Source organism: Misgurnus anguillicaudatus, chromosome 19, assembly GCF_027580225.2.
Source record: "Misgurnus anguillicaudatus chromosome 19, ASM2758022v2, whole genome shotgun sequence".
Classification (NCBI taxonomy): Eukaryota; Metazoa; Chordata; class Actinopteri; order Cypriniformes; family Cobitidae; genus Misgurnus; species Misgurnus anguillicaudatus.
This window is the reverse complement of record NC_073355.2, coordinates 4,348,139-4,368,193: the sequence shown is the minus strand read 5'-3', so window position 1 is coordinate 4,368,193 and position 20,055 is coordinate 4,348,139.

The window sequence follows — 20,055 nt, the reverse complement described above, 5'->3', positions numbered from 1 at the left end:
ACTTAGAAAGAAATGTACTACTTTGAATATATTGAAAGTATGCTTACAACATATTTGCTTACAATTAAACTTTTAACATATTTCAAAATAATTATAATTTAGTATATTTTCTAAAAGTATACTTGGAGATAAAGTTCTGTGCAATTTTTAAAGTATAATAATTTGAACTTATTTTAAAGTTTACTTTAGGTATACTTTATCTGTTAAAGTTATCATTATAATAATGCACTGACAGCATATTTATAAAATACATTATTTAGCATCCTTTAGAAACAGTATATTTGAAGTAAATTTTGAAAGTATATGTAGTGTACAAATGTATATTATCTTTATGGAGAATCTTTAGTGTTAATAAACTAGGTTATTAATTTACTGCTGCAGGTATACTTGCAAGTATTCTTTTACTATACTTTTAGTTAACTAGTAGTGTACTAGTCATACTGAAAGTGTACATGCAATTGTTCTGTTAGTGTACTCTTATTAAACTAGTAAGTCACTAATTGTGTGCTGCAGGTATACTTGCAAGTATTCTTTTACTATACTTTTAGTTAACTAGTAGTGTACTAGTCATACTGAAAGTGTACATGCAAGTGTTCTGTTAGTGTACTCTTAGTAAACTAGTAAGTTACTAATTGTGTGCTGCAGGTATACTTGCAAGTATTCGTTTACTATACTTTTAGTTAAATAGTAGTGTACTAGTCATACTGAAAGTGTACATGCAAGTGTTCTGTTAGTGTACTCTTAGTAAACTAGTAAGTTACTAATTGTGTGCTGCAGGTATACTTGCAAGTATTCGTTTACTATACTTTTAGTTAAATAGTAGTGTACTAGTCATACTGAAAGTGTACATGCAAGTGTTCTGTTAGTGTACTCTTAGTAAACTAGTATGTTACTAATTGTGTGCTGCAGGTATACTTGCAAGTATTCGTTTACTATACTTTTAGTTAAATAGTAGTGTACTAGTCATACTGAAAGTGTACATGCAAGTGTTCTGTTAGTGTACTCTTAGTAAACTAGTAAGTTACTAATTGTGTGCTGCAGGTATACTTGCAAGTATTCGTTTACTATACTTTTAGTTAAATAGTAGTGTACTAGTCATACTGAAAGTGTACATGCAAGTGTTCTGTTAGTGTACTCTTAGTAAACTAGTATGTTACTAATTGTGTGCTGCAGGTATACTTGCAAGTATTCTTTAACTATACTACTTTACTACTTTAAGTGAACTTAACATCATACTATAAATATATATACATTGCACTTAAAGTACAATATGTTCCTGTGTATTAATTTTTATACTTGACATATACCTTTTAATTGTACTTTCAATTTGAAGCTAAATCTTTCGTATGCTATCAGTGAGCTAATGAAACAAAAATAATAAATAAAAAAATGCCAAATATTGGATCATTTTGGATCTTCGGGACGGCACTGCATCACATACAGGAATGCTACTGTAATGGAAATCATAACATGGGCTCCAGAAAACATTGTCAGTGGACACAATCCACTGTGCCATTCGCCGTTGCCAGCTAAAACGCTATAGGTCAAAAAAGAAGCCATATCTATACATGATCCAGAAGCACAGGCATTTTCCCTGGGCAAGGGTCATTTAAAATGGACTTTGGCAAAGTGGAAAACTGTTCTGTGGTCCAACGAATCAAAATCTGAAGTTCTTTTTGGGAAACGGGGACGCCATTTCATCCGGACTAAAGAGGACAATGACAACCCAAGTTGTTATTAGCGCTCAGTTCAGAAGTCTGCATGTCTGATGGTTTGGGGTTGCATGAGTGCGTGTGGCATGGGCAGCTTACACATCTGGAAAGGCACCATCAATGCTGAAAGGTTTATCCAAGTTCTATAACCACATATGCTCCCATTCAGACGTTGTCTCTTTTGGGGAAGACCTTGCATTTTCCAACATGACAATGCCAGACCACATACTGCATCAATTACAACATCAAGACTGCGTAGAAGAAGGATCTGAGTACTGAAATGGCCAGCCTGCAGTCCAGATCTTTCACCCATAGAAAATATTTGGTGCATCATAAAGAGGAAGATGCGACAAAGAAGACCTAAGACAGTTGAGCAACTAGAAGCCTGTATTAGACAAGAATGGGACACCATTCCTATTCCTAAACCTTGGTCCTCCTCCAGCTGTTCCTTATATGTACATTTAACTTTTCCGGCCTCTTATTGCTACCTGTCCCAACTTTTTTGGAATGTGTAGCTCTCATAAAATCCAAATTGAGCCAATATTTGGCATGACATTTCAAAATGTCTCACTTTCAACATTTGATATGTTATCTATATTTTATTGTGAATAAATATAAGTTTATGAGATTTATAAATTATTCCATTCCTTTTTTATTCAAAATTTCTACGTGTCGCAACTTTTTCTGATTTGAGGTTGTATATGTATCTATATATATGGCTGAATCCCCTGAAAATTAACTTTCGTTCTGGACTCCATTTCCCATAATCCCTCATACCTGGACTGATTACTCTGCCACCTGAAGCTCATTGGACAGCCTATATAAACTCTCTGGAAACATTCAGTTAGCGCAAAGTCTTGATTTGTACTGGCTGTCATTGCTGAGTGGTTTGCCTGTCTGACATTGCTGTTGTTTGACCTTGCCTGTTGGAATATGAGTGTTTAATAAAAACCTGCAGATGGATCCTCAGTGTCAAAGTGCTTTGTTACACAAGCAGTATACAATAAGTTACCTACTAGTTTACTAAGAGTACACTAACAGAACACTTGCATGTACACTTTCAGTATATGACTAGTAAACTACTAGTTAACTAAAAGTATATTAAAAGAACACTTGGAAGTATACCTGCAGCACACAATAAGTAACCTACTAGTTTACTAAGAGTAGACTAACAGAACACTTGCATGTACACTTTCAATATATGACTAGTAAACTACTAGTTAACTAAAAGTATATTAAAAGAACATTTGGAAGTATACCTGCAGCACAAAATGAGTTACCTACTAGTTTACTAAGAGTAATCTAACAAACATTTGCATGTACACTTGAAGTATAAGTCTAGAAAACTACTAGTGTACTCATGAGTTCACTTGCAGTACAAGTTAAGAACTAATTGTGCACTAGTTGTACACTTAAAGTTGACTACTCTTACACTTATAGTACACTTAGAAGTATACTTTTATATACTAAAAGTGGGCCAATTTAGTCCCAAGCGGTATTCAAGCAGTACACTTACAAGTTTACTACTAGAACATAAATGTTAGTACACTTACTACATAAAGTATACTTAAAACTATACTCCAACATTACTTAAGTATACTTAATAAAATGAACTTAAAGTGTACTTCTTTTTCGTAAGGGTACTTTCTCCAGATATGCATCACTTTGAGAAATCTTTTACTGTAAGAAAGTTATTTACACTTAATTTACACTATCACCCCCCCATAATTTTTTATATGATTTAATATTCACATATTTCATATTTTTCAAATATGACAAACATGGGCAAGTCTTATATCAAATGAAAGCTCTCATTCTCAGGAATAAGACTACAGCGTTATTTTTGTTCTATTATTAACACACATCCAACAATCGTTGAATGAATAATAAGATAAAAAACGTCTTTTGTAAACGTATGTGAAACCTGAGCATGAACTGCATCAGATAGCACAGATAGCCACAAATGATACACCATCTTTTCTCTTAGGTCCTACTCTAAAAAATGAGTCCATTCACAGCATTTTCTTAGGTTGTGTGCATGAATAATCCCTTGCTATTTATTATATGTACAAAACAAAAAATTAATATTTATATGAAAAATATATTTTCGCACCCTTCAGTAAAATAAGAATAACGTTTGAATTCGACATGCTAAAGAGATCATTCTTTTTTTGGGTGTTTATTGTCTGCTGCTGGTAACAACCAGAACTGTCTGCTAGAGCACCCAGAACCAGAGTTATACACTATCAAAGGCAGTGTTTACAACATAAAAAAAAGAAAATTTGGTGTTTCATCATATGAAAAACAACATAAATAACAATATTTGTCACAAACAGCAGATTTTTATGTAACTTTAAAGGGTTTTCTGTAAAGTGATATAAAGATATTGCATTTATTCCACTGTATGTAGTTATGGGAGCACTTCAAATATTTTTAGCGCCTATTTATTTTTGTGTTTATTAGAGGACTGACATCACATACAACCATGTTTAACACTTTCAACAGTGTTTTCTGTAATTTCAAAGGGTTTCCTGTAAAATGATACCAAACATTTTTATGTAAACCTCTGCATGTGGGTATGGGAAGCTTTTGAAATTGGGTAGGCCAAATCCAGGCGAAAATCCCCAAAATAGCTTCAGGGTGTAAGAAGCTAAGGGCCCAGCACAGGTTTGCTCATTGGCAAAACGTTGGCCCTTTAGCGCTGGCCCTGCACGGGCAGCCCTCACTTAGCCCCCAGGAAGCCCTCACACAGAAAAATCCCCAGAGTTAAATGAACACTGCTGGATGTATATATTGTCCCAATCTTACAGAGTGTTAAAAAGTAACAATGAAGCAGAATTAAAAGCTCTGTTATCCGTTTTCTCAACATCTCTGTCTGAAACCTAAAATTGCATTTTACATCTTACTTGTAGAGTCATTTTCTTAAAGGGGACATATTATGAAAATCTGACTTTTTCCATGTTTAAGTGCTATAATTGTGTCCCCAGTGCTTCTATCAACCTAGAAAATGTTAAAAAGATCAACCCAATAACTTAGTTTTGGTAAACCATTTTCTGCAAGCATGTGAAAAAATAGGTCATTGTAATTTGGCCCTTATTGTGATGTCAGAATAAGGTAATACCGCCCCCTTTATCTGCACTATCCAATCACAGCACAACCATTTAGTATGGAGAGAAAGAGAGAGATAAAATATTTCACAGCACAATTGAGTTTCAATTGCAACAAACCACCATCATTGTGATCAGTGGTTGCACTTCATCCGCTGATTTGCATTTTAAATGACACACCCAAAACGGCACACTTTTGCTCAGACCTATTTTAGACTTAGTTTACATCTTTAAAAAAATCTCATAATATGTCCCCTTTAACTTAGGTTTAGATGTTGGCTGTTTCATTTAAAGTCACCATTATTGTGATCAGTGGTTGTTTTAGTTGGACTTTGACCCTTAAGTGTTAGCTTGTTAGTGTTTTCTAGCTGATATATCTAAGTTTGTTTAAAACACATGTTATAGCAAAGAAAAAGCAACACTCATTCAACATATTATCAAGCATAATCATTTAATGAACAGATTTATTAATATAGTTCCCCCCTCATCAGAAGCATCATTTTCCGTTAATAATGAAATACTACAGTGTAAGGTCCAGAACTCTCATAGCAGTTTTTTAATTCTGAAGGATTTTTGATAGTGTGCACATAAACATTAACCACTGCACAACGTAGATGCACAGACATCAAGAATCAGAGTATGGATCTCAACAATGGTGACAAAGAAAATGGTTAAAAAAGGTCATTATTTATTCATGCCGCAGTGCATTCTGGGAGTTCTGAATGAGATTTGTAATTTGTTGATACCCAGCATGCATTGCAGCAAATTGAAGCTTTTAATTTTATTGTCACCATTGTTGTGATTCATACTCTGATTCTTGATATTTGTGTGTCTACATTGTAGAGCAGTTAATTTTGAGTGTCACTGTTTTTAAATTCTTCTGAAAGACAAACTGCTATGATAGAGCTGGATCTCATACTGTAGTATCACATTGTTAGAGAAAGATGCTTCTGATAATTGTGCAAACAATAAATTAATACATAAGATTTTATATGATGATGTTTAAACTTTATTTACTGTACTGACCACCACCAAAGGATCACACTCTGCCATAACAAACATCTTAAACACACAAAGTTATAGCAATCAAAAGATTAAACAAAGCAAGAGTCAAGTTCAACTAAATCAAACACTGATCACAATAATGGTTACTTCAAATAAAACCAAATCTAAACCTAAAGTAAAAAAAATTACTTTACATGTAAGATGTAAAATGCAATTTTAGATTTCAGACAGAGATGGTGAGAGAGAGGATAACAGAGTTTTTAATTCTGCTTCATTGTTACTCTGTAAGATTGGGACAATATATACATCCAGCAGTGGTTATTTAACTCTGGGGATTTTTCTGTGTGAGGACTTCCTGGGGGCTAATTGAGGGCTGCCCATGCAGGGCCAGTACTAAGGGGCCAACGTTTTGCCAGTGAGCAAACCTGCGTGGGGCCCTTAGGCTATGCCCATACAGGGCCATCGTAGGCTTACTTGCAGGGTCTGTTTCAACTGTGCAAAGCCCTCATTAAGAGCGACCAAAATTTCAGAAATTCATCCATCCGTCCAATTGCCAGTGTCTCGTTTCCCCCATACACTGCATGGCAAATAACGTGAAAAGGCTGAAATTCGTCCCGACTAAAAAAGTCGCACGTTTTAGAAATTGGCTCAAATTAAAAAATTGTGGCAAACTGCACAGTGTATGCCTGGCTTTACAGGATGTAGTTTTTGACAGTGGTTGGATGGAAATTGGTTAGTGTTTTAGTGAAAAGAAAAGCTAGCACAGAATCTTTGAAATGGATTGAGGAGGAAGATGAAAGGCAAGATGAATTTTTCTTCAGAACCTTTTAATATTTGTGGTCATCAACATGCAGACCGCTGCAGAGAGACGTTGGATGATTCGATCACACACTTCAATGCCCGCACAGCTCCACAATCAGCACTGTCATGTGGGTTAGTGTTTTGTGAGGGGCTGTCAACCCGCTTCGATGCACATCACTGTGTTTCATCTGCATAAGAGGGACAAGGGTAACACTTCCTGATAATGGGAATGGCACACAGTTGACTTCTGTCACCCAATGCTGTGATAAGGAATACAAATGTTGGTTAGTTTTGAAGAGAAAATATAGAGAACCTGAGATCTGAATATACTGCACAATGTTTGTGAAGATTATCTGTTAAATATTGTGTTGCTGAATCTTTGTTGGCAGAAGTGTGAGTGGTGAACCCTTGATATATTGTGTTATGTTCCGTTAAAGTTAAAAGTTTAATAGTTCATAACTAGATTTCCTAAATACTCTGATTCATTGTTACCTGTTTTTATTAAATATTAATCCTATTATTTTGAAACACTGATATAAATTGTGATCTAAAATCTAAAGTTAAAAATGCACTGAAATTCATAAATTTTTAAGTGTCTAAATGAAGAGTTTGGTTCCAAAACGCGATAAACGGCATTAAAAAAAAATAAGTTACTGCCAAAATCAGTATTATATCAGGTCAGTATTTAAAAGTAAATTCTCAATTTTACAAAAAATATAATATCCGCTGTGTTATTCTGTCATCTTTTCTCCAAAACGCAATAAACGCCACTCCTTCTTTTCTGCAGAATGCAATAAATCCGCTCAACAAATGGCGGTGCAAATGGCGTGAACAAAATCTTAGTTTTTCTCATCTTGTACTTCGTGATCAACAAACAAACAAAAACAAAATAATACTTTGATGGTGTCACGGCCGGGGGCGGACCCGACTATACTAAAGGTCACGCCCCTCTCAACTCTTCCACCTCGAGGAGTTTCCCAAGACCACCCCAATGACCAGACAGACGAGTAAACTACAGTTAAAATGAACTTTATTAAATATTTAAAAAGGAAAGGGGGAAAGGGCAATTTAAAACTAATGGGTCTGCTTCTCGCCTCCAGGGCCACTTGGGACAAGGACTGGGGGACAGGGGCTCCTTTAGGGCTCTGGTCCTAGAATCCGTGGCGCGCTCCGCTTCTTCCTGGAGGCAACATCAAGAAAGCAAGTTATCACAATGTGATTCGATGTGGTCTTACTGTTACTCTAATTCTCCGTCTTCTCTCTCTTTCTCCTAGGCCTTGGGTTCGTCGCTCTACAGCCGCTACTGGAAGCAGAGATTGTTAGTGGGCCATGCAGGGAAACAACTCACAGCACAGGAGGTCCTTGTACCCAACAGAGCCTTTGTTGAGATACAGGTAAGTGGTTGCTATAAGCACACGTCGATAACACTGCACAGAGGTAAATTATTCACAACACTGGGGATCTTCGTTCACACAGAGCTTTCGTTTAGACACAGGTAAGTAGTTGCTATAAGCATAAGTCCAGAACACTACACAGGGGTAAGTTACTCACAACACTGGGGATCTTCGTTCCACACAGAGCCTTCGTTGAGATACAGGTGGGTGGTTGCTGTAAGCACACGTCGATAACACTGCACAGAGGTAAGTTATTCACAACACTGGGGATCTTCGTTCACACAGAGCTTTCGTTTAGACACAGGTAAGTAGTTGCTATAAGCACAGATCAGATATCGCTGCACCGGGTATGTTACTCACAACACTGGGAATCTTTGTACTCACTCTTAGACGGTGGGCTTTCGCTACAGCGTTGGTGCACCGTGTTCCTCCACCCGTCCGCTCAAGCTTCTCGGGCGTCGTGGGGACTGATGGGTCCAGTGGCACGGAGCCGAACGCTTCCCGAACTCCCCCTCCTGTTTCCACAACCGGGGTCCCGAGTTGGGGCGAACTTTCGTTGAGGCTCCGCCACCACGCGTTTCTGTTGGTTAGGTAGAGCACACACACAACTATGACCTTCAATCCGCACAGTGCACTTCAGAAAATTACTCACTCCTATCCACCACTGGGCTTCACCACTGTCCGCTCTATCGAGGAGTGAGGCTCTCTCCAACACACCCGGGGCCAAGGCTTAATTTCACTCTCTTCGTAGGACTCAGGCCACAACAGATATCATCATCTCACGATTCGTCCGAGGCCGGCAGTTTGGTCGCTACAAGCACAGCATACACACAGCAAGTACAGCGCAACACCAAGTAATAAGTGAAACTCACCCACAGCACTCTTGTACACACTTCACGTGATATAAAATATGGACTTAGCCACCAGCTTCGATTCCCTCGGGAGGATGGTTGGGCGATGTTTTGGTCACCGTTGAGAATAGGTTTTGTATTACTCACGGCCCTGGTGTGTGGTTTGTTTCTTCTCTGGCTCACCCACGCTTTCTTGTCCCGCAGGGCCACGGATCGATTGGTAGATGACGCTTCCTATCCAAATGTCTCATCCGTGTTTCCGGTCAACCCACGGCTCGCCCACGCTTCCCTCTCCGGTGGGGCCAGGGACCTCAAACACAAGAAAAACACACACCAAGCAACTCCTCTTCAACGTAGTACACGGTAAACACAATGGCTGTTTACTCACTCTTAGTTGTCATTAGCCTCCTGTATCTGTAATCCCGTTGCTCTGAATCTTACTCACTCACGAGTGAAACTTTCCCAATATTCCTTCGCTAGCTGTCTTTCCTTCCTTTACTTCCCCAAGGGAACGATCAGGCCAGCACAGAGCGTCTGCAAAGCAGCCACACAGCGTATACAAAGTATACCACAAGCACGCCGTTGCAGTGTTCCTTTAAAATCCACCACTCCGTCCTTTTCGCCTTTCTTGGCTGCCGCACTCTTTCCATACGCTATAAGCGCTTCCGTGGATCAGCGGCGCCCTCCGGCTCCTCTAAGGACGGAGCGTGTGATCGGGTCTGCCCTAGGCAGTAAAGCAACTTGTGCCCGAAACAAAAACTCTCCCTTTGTGCTTCTTTTGGCCTTCTTATATGTCCTGTCTTTGCTCTCCTCCAATCCCGGGCGGCAAGCCTAATTCGCCCCACCTGTTGCTCATTTTCTCCTGCTCTGCGTTGCTAGGGAGATCAGGAAGTAAAGTGGTGTAGTTAAAAGTCGGGACCGGGCGGACACCATCTTCAGGCGGAACCTTTCTCCGCCACTTTTGGTTCCGCCCTATAGTCACCCGGTGACATCGGCATTGATAAACCTGTGGTGTTTTTCTGTGACAGGAAAGAAACGCAAGTCATCAACGAATAATAATTTACATCAGAGGCACTCGGGAGACGGAAAATGCCGGTTGCTTGTTCTCCCGACAGCATCAAGATTCCGTCATGCTAACACATTGACCCCAGGGGATCTTATGAAAAACTTTCCATAATTTTATGTGAAGCCAACGAAAATCGAGCAGGACCAAAACATTTTACAGCTGATCACTGTAAAAAAAATTCAATGACGACGTCCCAAGTATAACCGCAGCAATGACAGTGTACTTAATATGACAAAGTAAGTGTTTTGATTAATGCCATTCATGTTTATTTTTTTAATCAGTGTATACCACTAGTCAACTAAATGAATATAACATCGCAAAGATGAATGCACATGTATATATTAATTCAATAGATTTATTGCATTTTGAAAAAAAAGCTTGTCATGTACTTATTGCATTTTGTGCAAACAAATATTTGTTTTAATAATAAATCTTTGAAAATCAAATTATGGATTAGAATTTATGTTTTTATAAGCTAAAGATGCTATGTGAAAGTTTGTAACAGAAAATAGTGGTTTTCATCTTGTCACTTTCTTGGTATAGAAAAGCACTGTTTTGAGCAAATAAATAAAAAAATAAAATTCAAAGCATTTTTGTGAGATCTTTAAAACCTTTGCATTATTTGAGCTTAATTTGAGCTCACTTAAAGACATTGGTGAGATCGCTTCTAAACTCCAGTGACACGCAATATCTAAATTTTGGGAGGGGGGGCATTGTTTAAATTATATGAATATTTATTGGTGAAAAAATATGTTTGTTACTGTTAAAGCAGATGCATCATACAATTATTATAAAAACACAGATATGATAGATGAGAGATGATAATGAGCACATGAGAGCCCAGCTCTAAGGTTTAATTTAATTATTGTCTGTTTATATCCACTGTTGTAAACCACACAGAGACACTGACCAGTGTTCCATAACCGAATCAGTCATCATCAAACCCAGACTGTGCAATTAATCACCTGCCAAGAACAAGCCAGTGTTTCAGCAACTTCACTATACCATATTATCATCAGATCCTTTCTATGGGCGCCTGAATCCTCAAATACATAAAGGCAGTTTTAAGATAATCTGAGTCTTATCTTACATGCAATGATAGAGATAACTCTCTATCATGATTTGTTTGCATATGATCAAAGTATTTTCAAATGTATAGACAGATTGTTATGCATTTGGGAATTGCTTTATTCTTTCGTGAAACCTTATGTACAGTTAGGATGATAAAGGCCTACCACAGGACACAGTGTTGTGAAAAAAATTTATCTGAAATAATTCATACAACTTAAATAATAGAGATCCTATTTATAATGTATATGCTAATGGTATTTGCTTGGTAAGAACCTTTAAATTAAGGGTCAACCATGAATAATAGGGAATTTTCTATAGGTAAGAAACATGTTAAAATATGCAATAGATTTATAAACAATAGAGTAAATACTGTACACAATGCTGAGCCCTGCCTGCTTGTATGATATGTACTGTATCAAGATTTTGTATGAGAGAAATGTTCATCTCAGGTTGCTGATATAATCAGTACAATATTACTCCAGCAGTGCTGACCAGTGCTTTACTCCAGCAGATCCAGTCCTTGATTCAGGACATACACATAAGCAGATACTGTTCTTCAAATTATAGATTTTAATTGTTTTATTTATATAGTGAGTGAATGTGTAATAGTGTATTATATTTTTACAGTGCATGCAGTAACTGTATTTAATTATAGACCCTTTTACAGTTTGTAAACATTGTGACGTATTTGTGTGGGCGGGGCTTAGCTGGAGGCAGAAAGAGCCGCAGATGCAATGTTGACAAGCGTACACTCTAAAAAAAAATCTGTAAAAAGACGGACAAAGTACTGTGTAAATATGAAGGAATTTTCCGTATTTATGTTTTACAGGCGTTTTACCTGTTTTTTTTTTTATTAGATGTTGCATTATGGATGCAATAACCCCTGCTGCAATCTTTCACTTTTGCCTCTCTATCACCATCTCTTTTTGAAAATAAAATTACAATTTGCTTGCAGAGTTATTTTCTAACATGGATGATGTTTAACTTCTAAACAAATGCTGTCAGAACAAGATACAAGTGTTCAACTATTCCAGCATCCACACATGTGATTTAGTAGATAAATCTTCTTTCTGATGTGACGTGTAAGTCAAATGGATATTTACCACAACATTTATCACATTAAATCTACAGTTTGTGTTTCTTTTAGATTCCTTTGAAGTCACCACTATGGTGATTAGTGTTCCCTTTAGTTAGGCTTTTGTCCCTTGACCTTCCAGAACTGACTCTGCTCTTTTAGCATTGCAACAGTGTTTTTGCTTGTAGCAGTTGCAACTTGTTTGTTGCTTGAGGAAGGAGAATTGTCTATGATGTCATCTCAGCTTGATTGTTTTTATGTTATGCTGCCTAACATTTAAATATGAAGTGATAAAATAAGAATAAAGAACTGAAATGTATAAGAGAGACACTCTATGCTGATCTAAAAACACACTGTATTGAGTAAGATTGCTGCAAATGTGTCAGCTGTGGTTTTTGCTTCAGTGCTTCAGAGACATCAACACTTATAAAATTAAGTTGACATATTTAAACTGTATTGTATAAGTTATACCAACTCATCTCTAGTGATAACCTGTCTGCCCCCCCCCCTCATGTCAAGCTATTGTTTAAGCTATTGTTTTTATGTTTATCTACAACCTTAATGGCTACTAAAATTGCAAGCAAGTTGCTGCACATTTTACAAGCAATTGTTTTTCAGTGATAAGTTGCAACAATAACTTTCTGCTAAACTTCACAACAATATAAAAACAGCTTTGCTCAGAAAGTTGAAAGCACTTGACCCATCAGGATTTGAAGTTAAAAATTGTGCTGAGCCATCAAACACAGAGCTGAAGCTTAAAATGAGATAAAGAAAAGATCTTGTGAGTTGAGTTTACACTGTTTCTGCACAAAATACCAGAGACAATAACAGTAAATCCGAAGAGGAACGTTTTATGACAAATAAGTCTTTTGAATTTTGCGTATGTTTTATTATTAAGTTAAGTTTGTTTGTTTGTTTGTTTGTTTTATCATATAAACAAATAAAACACGTTCAATTATCTAAGCAATGCTCTTTGTTTTGCCTTTAAGAAACCATTTGTTGCCCACAGACATTACAACTATAATGACATTATATTCTGTTAATAATAAATATGCTACAAAGACACATTTTTATGCTTGAGATTATAGTCACATTATTTTGTTTGAGCTTGTGCGCCTAAGATGTGGCAACAGTGTCATCTACTGGCTTAAAGAGAGGAGGACAGTTTTTAAAAACATTGGTGCAGACAATTTATATCAATGCAGATCAGTCAACACAAAGCTCAGACTGCCTTGACAACTGAGCTTTACTAAGCTTACAAGTCACTTTTGTGGATGTGTTCAGATCCTCAGACATGTACAGTATAAAAGCAACCATAGAGCAGTACCTGCTAAAAGCACCTGTACACCTGACATGACCCAAAGCAGCAGATGAAGAGTAATCTTCTGCCTATAATAGAGTTTATAGAGGTTGATTTAAGAATCAGATGTTGTTGCATTTGCATTTATCTTTTAAATTTACCTCCTAATAAGATTCTGCAGTCTAATATTTATAGTCTAATATTTAAAAGTTCCTGTTTTTTAAACGACTATATTGCGTAGACAATATGAACAAATCATCACTTATACTTCTGAAAACATTATTTCAATCAGGCAGAGGTCCATTTTTACACATTAAAGTTTAAAAAGTAAGAAAGCATAATAGAACCCATCAAGAACAGTGGGTTTTAATAATTCAAACACTAGTTTAAAAACAAGCTTAATTTATTTAATTATTTATTAGTTTATTGTAAACATTTATTGTATGGAGTTGCTGTGCAAAGTTTCTTGAATTCTCCATTGTAATGGTGCATATCTCATATTACTGCCTCCAGGTTAAATTGCTTATGTTGCATTATGTTGTATTCCTCATTTGTAAGTTTATTAAGTCATTTAGTCATCCACTGAAGCTTTTTATTGAAACTGCTCAGTGGAGACTTTATGCTTTTGTACAGAATGTCTGTAAAGCTGTTTTGTGTATTATAAAAAGTGTTATAAAACAGATCACTCTGATGTAAAATCATTTGTTAAAAAAAATCGATGTATTTGTAACAGAGTTGAAGCACATACAATACATTAACCGCTAACCCTCACCTAGCCATGCGCTTATTAAAAAAAAAAAATATATATATATATATATATATATATATATATATATATATATATATATATATATATATATATATATATACTGTAGCATTCTCTAGTCTTTGTAATTTGATTGCTTTAGCAGGCTGCACAGAAAAACACAATCAAATAAAGAAGTTGTAGTGATATACTGTGTGTGCTTTCCATCACTAATGTTAGAACAAAACATACAGAGTGACTATTCACATACATATCACATACATAACTTATAAAAGCACCACCAATCACATACATAACTTATAACAGTCAAATTTATTTTTATTAAAGGTGCCCTACTTAACCATTCGTTAACCAATTTTAACAAATTTAAATAAAGAATATCAACAAAGTTCTTACATGCAGCTTTAAAAATTAGGAGGGCACGACTCAATGTTTCTTGCAACATCCACTTGCAACATATACAAAATGTAAGTGTATAGAGGGTTTTCAGCAGTAACAACATAAACAAACGGCTTTCGTGGAACACACAACTTCCGGTAAACTCCGCTAAGAATCAATAACAACAAAGTCATTTAGAGTAGTTTATTTCTGATAACAAGCAAAATAAACAACAAGTACCTTGGTTCGTATTTCATAGATAAAACGAAACTGAGGTAACGTTTCTGTTTAAAATGTGTATAATTTGTACATTGTTAACTACAAACCGGCTGCCAAAGCTCCCTTCACATAGTTGTGATTCAGGATCACCGTCCCCCCTTGTCTTTAGGAAACCAAAACATTTGTTATTTTTGACGAGGTATTTGATCAGAGTTCATTTTAGCCACTAGTCAGAAACAAACAGAAACCGGAAGTTCCGACCAGATGCATAACTGTAACAACGCTGAAATGTATAGTTTTACAATAAGTTATTTCATACTGTATTTACTTTATATTTAGAAGTATGGGCTTTAGTTCATATCTGTGTGTATGTTTGGTTTGCTGGGGAGTTTCTCATCAGTTTATTCAACATTCTTATTTCCCCTGTTGTATCTCTACATGTGCAAATTTCAAGCTTCATTTGCACCCTTCAATGGGTCTTTAATAATTAATGTTAAATATTAAGATGGAAATTGAGGTCGATCTGAATAGAGAGCCACAGAGGAACATGTCACTTTGCATAATATAGCAGATAAATTGTTTTTTTTTGTAAGATATGCATTTACTAAACTACATATATTTGCACACTCTTGCATCATTGAAACAGATCATAGAATAGTATACAACTGAATAGAACAGGAATAGGGAAAGGGATATAAATATAATAGAAATAGAATAGAGTATAATAGAATAGACCTTTATTATCAGAATATGTTATCTTTATTGGCATTGTACACAGCAGCCTAAAGCAAGTTTGGGTACAATCCTAAGGTGCAATCAGTACAAACACTTTTAAATTTTAAAGAAAAAAATTGCAGAAAAAAAGCTTCTCTCCACCCACCACTTGCCCCTTTGACCCAATCCCCTCCCATTTATTACAGGCCATTTCAGACACATTCACACCAGCACTTGCACATATCATTAACACCTCCTTCCTTACCAGCATTTCCATCCGCTTTCAAGCAGGCCCTGGTCCCACCACTGCTTAAAAAAGCCATGTTAAACCCCTCTCTTACTGACAGTTACAGACCAGTGCCGAGCCAGAGGGCTAGACAAAGTCCTTGCCACCCCTATTGCCACACTGCTGAAAACATTACACTGTTTGATTTTTACGAACATTCCTCAAATCTCCCAGCGAACGTGAATGCATCCTTACGTGCTGTTGCTGCTACACTTTTCATTAGGCTTGTTCGACTTCATGCAGCTCCGCAAGAACAGACAGCGCCGCATGAAGTCGAAGAAGCCTATTGGTTAAGCTGACACGCAGCTCCTTCATGCTCCAAAACATAACGCGGCAAGCACACAGGATCGACGAAGAGCTTTTGCTGGTATGTACGGCTTTTATTGGTATTAATTTAATCAAAGTACTAATCAAAGAAGTAAGGGAGACGTTGCAATGTAGTGCTTAGCATTAATACTTCAATGAGCATTACTAGTCTTGTGAAACTGACTGTCACGGCTGCGTGAAGATGCTTAAAACAATAAAAAACATGTTGTTAGCAAATGTTCAGCAACAATCACAGACATTAGGTAGGATTATTCATATTGGCACTTGTTATGCAGCATATTGAATTTAATAAAACCACAGAGGAGACAGGGCGCCTCACGCTTTTTTCACATTAGTTTGGGTGACTTGGGTCTGAGAGGGTTGGATTATAATTTCACAAAGTCATCTGAAGCCATTCCATAGCTTAATGTGAGGGACAGAAGTCTATTTACATCATAAGTTTAAGGAAACTCGTTCCCTCCTCCCTTAACATAACGTGTCTAGACGTCTTTAACCCCCAGGGGTCCAAAAACGCGGCGCCAGTGTGCATTCTGACATTTCTGTCTCCGCCAGCTGTCTCTTAAAACACGTTACAAAAATCAGTTGAAACTCCGCGAATACTCGTCACACAAACATGATACACATATACAAAGAAAGCCTGAAATGTCAAGCGAATTATAATCGAAAACAAATAATGCCTGTTTATATAATTTGCATTGAAGTAAAGGAGAACTGTTTTTCCTGGCTGACTTCATTATCTTTAATGCGGTCATGCCCACAGGCGGCACCGCTGTTGACATGGAAATCAACAGACAAGCGGTTCAAACCATAATAAACAAAGCGTAAAGTTTATCAGATTTAAAGACTTTACCGCATGTTTGGATTATAAACTTTATACACACACGTAAGGAAGATCTTCATTTATGTCTGGACATTGAGGAAGAGAAGCGTTTATCATTAACGTTACCTAAGAAGAAGAACAATGGAAGACGCAATGGAGGAGGATATATTCCTGAAGAAACTGTAAGTCATTTATCTTCATTTATATTTGCTATGTAATATGCTTATGGCTTGTGCAATTCAGCCTACACAAGCGACCTCAGCAGACTGAATGCTTCTGATTGAAAAACTTTCACGTTGTTTACAAACGAGGACGCGTGATCCGGTGATCGTCATGTAATGGCGGATGCTGTGTTAGACACAGTTATTCACTTTCGTTTTCTTCATGGCAACTTTGAGTAAGGCTGCAATGCAAGATCTTTTAAGTGTGTGCTGTAATATGATTATGTTTACAATTCCATCCATTGCGCTTTACATGCGACACCGTTTTCATGAGCGCCGCGGAGACATGAGCTTGTGCACATGGACGCCATATGCGATGTGTTTTTAAAGTTCATACGCGCTTACAGAAACGCGTTATAAACAGAAGCTAGACGATCGATGGGCATCTGAAAAAACAATCATCTGAAAACAGCTTTTTATAAAACTAATCACTGCAGATGTTTTTCTGAGATGTTCTGAATTTAGTCCAAATGTACATGATAGTTGATCTGAATGTAGTGCTATCAGTGAAATGTACCCATCAGTTATGTATGTAAGGGTATTTCTGTGGACAATTTATGCGCTAACAGCTGTTTATAACTCTCTTACAGGTCTGCATCCCTCTCATCAGTACAAAAATATGAAGTGGAAAACATATTCACACTTTTTGGACATAAAGTTATATGGTAACATGAGCCACATGAGCAGCTCTGTTGTTGATCAGTTTCTTAGTTTATACAAGTTAAGTTTTTGAATAGAGTTTGTTTCCAAATAAACTGAAAATGTCCTACTGACCTTCATTTCTATTTAGATTATATTGTTAACTTAACTTATTAAACCACAAACAAACATGTATATATTTGTCCTCACACTCTTTACTGTAGTTCCCTCTCAGATTTCTGCCTCATTATGCAGCTCATTATGCGAGTCTTTTGTTGCTCAGCTGTCAATCAATCCTTCTCGCATACGGCCCCTCTAAACCAAAACTGTCTTACAATTTCTAAATCAATATATTGTTTTATGTGAATGAGTAAGCAGATTTTCACATCATTTTAAAGAAAAAACTCTAGACTACTAGATTCTGTTTAGAAAAGTCTTGTTAAAACATGTTTAGTATGGGTTTTATGGACTTATATCAGTGACTTAAAAATGTTGCTTTTTTAAAACGACGCATAAACATTATTCTCTCAAAAATACAAACATGTACATACTTGTAGCTCATAAAATATTGTAGCCCAGTTTGTGCTGAACGCAGTGGTATGAGACACTTGCCATTATTATGTTTTAAAGCAACTGAAAAAAGACCAAATGTAAGAGCATGTCACAACCTCTGACAGTGTCCCAAAATGGTCGGACCCCAGAGGGTTAAGCAATTTTCCTTGTGTTGTCAAATAGGCTAGACCTCAATATACTAATTTGTCGTAATGTATTACTTCAGTATTTGTATTATTAGTAACGGTGTACTTATGGTAAATAATAATGAGCAAATTGTTCCAATTTTTGGTTTCTTCATTAGGTGTGTAACCAAGTTTTCCATTGTATAGGAACAACAGAATGAAGAGAAAAAGCAATATTACCAACTTCTTTCAAAAGCAGCAAAAGTCAGGTGCAAGTCAGGGCCAATATTTAAATCGTGAACTGTTACACAGTGAGGGTGGTTTCGTTTTTTTTTTAAGTAAATGTGCACCTCAGACAGTTTAATATGTATTAAAGGTCACATATGGTAAAAAATGAAATTTTGTGGCTTTTTTTCATGATAACTGAGGTCTAGGGGCTATGTAAGTACCATATAAGTTTCAAAACAGTCATTTAAGAGTCAAATTCACACAGTCTGCTTGAAGTAGCTGTGAGTTAAAACGGTTCGTTTGTACTTCCGTGAAGTTGCTACGTCACCATGAGACAATTGCCGCCTTCAGTCTCCACCCCGAGCACTGTCCACCGTCCACTGCCCCACCCCCTTGTTGCTAAACAAACTCCGAAGTCATATCACACCACGTGAGAAAATGCTGTTCAATAGGGCTTGGGCGTCGTGACGTCATTACTTGTCGTGGCGGCCATGTTGGTTGCCTCCTTTACTGCTGCGCTCCATGCTGCGCTCTGTTTATAGACATACTTTCTCTCAATTGTGTGTCTTAATTTAATTAATTTGTCGTTATTTTTTCAACCATGGTAAACCGTTGCTGTATTAATAATAAAGTAACACATTAAAAGTAATTTACATTAAAAATGACAGATTACAGAAAACTTCATTATGTTTTATTCAATATCGGAAACCAAACATTAACCTCAACCCATCAGTAATGTTTATACATGACATATAAATGACATTTATATATACGACAGTGAAGTATAACATCTGAATATTAATTTATATAGCTTAAGTCAACATTGAACATAAGAGAACTGTCCCGGTTTACTCGCCCAAAATACGGGAAAATTTCAACATTCATCTTTCTGTTGCTATCCCTCTGCTGACAGCAAAAACTGCTGCATTAACTAAGCTACTTGTGAAGCTAGGTCATACGTGACTTTGCTTACAGATTGGCGTGAAATCGTGCTCTCACAACAACCACGCTGTTATCTTAAAAGGCTCTTTATTTACTCTTTTTTCATATGGATCCTAACCGTTAATAGTTCCGATTTTGTCCACATACCGGTCCCTGCTTCCCTGTTTAACGTATCCCAGTAAATTCCACATCCTTTTCCGGATTTTAACATCTTTTTTCTTTCTTTTAATTCTCCCAACTCCGCCGCTTCTCCTCGTTCAACTTGCTGTATGTTTTCATTCGCGAGGCCACCAACATGGCCGCGACGTCCCAGAATGCAACGCGGCGCCCAAGCCCTATTGATGGACGTCAGGAAACTAAATCATTGCAAAGGCTTCTGAAAACATTCATATACAAGAACCATGGCTAATATTCATTTAATTAGAAATTCCTCAACAATTAGTTCAACTTTAGCCG